Source organism: Nomascus leucogenys, chromosome 7b (assembly GCF_006542625.1).
Source record: "Nomascus leucogenys isolate Asia chromosome 7b, Asia_NLE_v1, whole genome shotgun sequence".
NCBI classification, from domain to species: domain Eukaryota; kingdom Metazoa; phylum Chordata; class Mammalia; order Primates; family Hylobatidae; genus Nomascus; species Nomascus leucogenys.
Genome location: NC_044387.1, coordinates 94,972,668 through 94,974,543, shown reverse-complemented (window position 1 = coordinate 94,974,543; position 1,876 = coordinate 94,972,668). Strand labels below are relative to the sequence as shown.

General features: G+C 30.8%; 1 pseudogene; it reads right to left on the bottom strand.

Annotated features, from left to right (window-relative positions):
- Positions 1–1,218: 1,218 nt before the first annotated feature.
- LOC115836205 lies at positions 1,219–1,391 on the bottom strand (annotated as a pseudogene).
- Positions 1,392–1,876: the final 485 nt, after the last annotated feature.

The following is a 1,876-nucleotide window of genomic DNA, read 5'->3' as shown; positions in this document are numbered from 1 at the left end:
GCAATTTTGCTCAGTGCTACTGATCTTAGTCACTGTTGAAGCCAGAACTACACTCTCCATCGGTCTCTGTTCTTGATCTTCAAATTGTAGTAAGAGGGTTTAGAAACTGTGAGATAAATGCTAATATCTTCCTGTGGAGACAATTTTACTATAAAGTTTAAAAGAAACACATACTAAAAATGTAAAAGTAGAATGAATATAAAATCTGAAACAGAAACAGAAAAAAATTCAGTGTTACAGAAGAGAATATGCCATAGATACCTGTTTTGTCTTCCAATTACTTTCCAATTTCACTAAGGATTCTTGGTGGAAATGTTTAACCATCACTGGGAAACATACTGCTCTCTTGAGCTAATTTAAGAAATAGAAAGACAGGGTACTGATGAGTATATATATTAATTTTGAAGTCAAGAAAGCATGTGCAAGGGTCTCATCAGCATTTAGATCCCTAACATGAAATTCCTGTTCCACTTCTCTGTGCTTCATCTGAAGTCAGTGTACTCTTCCACACAGTTGACTGAATGTCAAAAGGTTGGATATGCTAAATGTAGACACAAGCTTACATGCAAAAAGAAGAGACAAAGAGAATTCTCGCTTAGTTCTCCATTATTATAGCATATAAGAAACCACTACCTTAAAATACTAAAACAACTGGTTTATTTAATTGAGTTAATCAGCCATTAATAGTATAAAGATTTAGCACCATGATATCACATATATATGAGAAATAATCTATGGAATATCAAAATATATTGTCAAGATGGCCACATTTTAGTTCCAATTATATGTCATGTTATTTGCCTTATTTCAATGTGTGACTTAAAATCTATACCTTCAAAGTAACAATAGTGTCTTAATTGCAATGTTTAAACCATAAAGCAAATAGTTGTTAATTTAGATGTGTTCTTTGACTATTACTTTCTGGCTTTCAACATATGGCTAAATTTCATTCTTAATAATTTCTACTTATAATAAAAATATAAATATTTCAATTAGACATTAAAAACTTTTATCTCATGCTTGAAACTAATTTTGAAAAGCATTTGGATAAAATTCCTTGATTCATCTCTCCTTTATGTCTTTCTGAAGAAAAATAAAATATACTGTAAATCAACATCTTACGCACATGGTAAAATTATAATTTAGGAAGACAAAATATAAATATTATGACCTTCCAATTTCGGAATAATCTAAAAACATAGGAATTGGCATCCCTAAAAACCATGCTAAGTCTTCTAGAATTGTAGAAGACTTAGAAAAGCATATTTTGGAAAAAGAAAGGGAACATGAAATTATTTGAACTAGGCTAGCCTTTAAAAATTAATTTGGCCAGCACAGTGGCTCACACCTGTAATCTACACTTGATCTTAGCCAAAAGGCCGAGAAGCGATACACGACTGTAATCTTAACACTTAGTAAGGCTGAGGCAGGCGGATGGAGTCATCCCTGGAGTTCAAGAGCACCTTGGGCAACATGACAAAACCCGTCTCTAATTAAATAAATATAATACATAAATAAATACATAACAATTTTAAAAAGTGAATTTGGGTGCGTCTTTGCTCTTCATTATTCCCCTTTGTTTTTTCCTAAGTATATGTTTGTTGTTTAATAAATTTATGATATTTTTATTGCTTACGTGAGGTTTGGTATAAAGTTTCAAACCATGAGTTTACTTTCAATTTCTGTGTATTCATTAATAATAAAATTTACTTAAAATGTTGCAGCTTATAAACTCTTTAGCAGTCATTTTCAAAACCTGAAAAACAAACACATAAATCAAATGATAGTCATGGTTGAAATAATCAGAAGGGTTTTCAATGAATAAAATAATTTTTGTGTGACTCTTTCTGACAAGTTAGAAACTATTACAATAGAC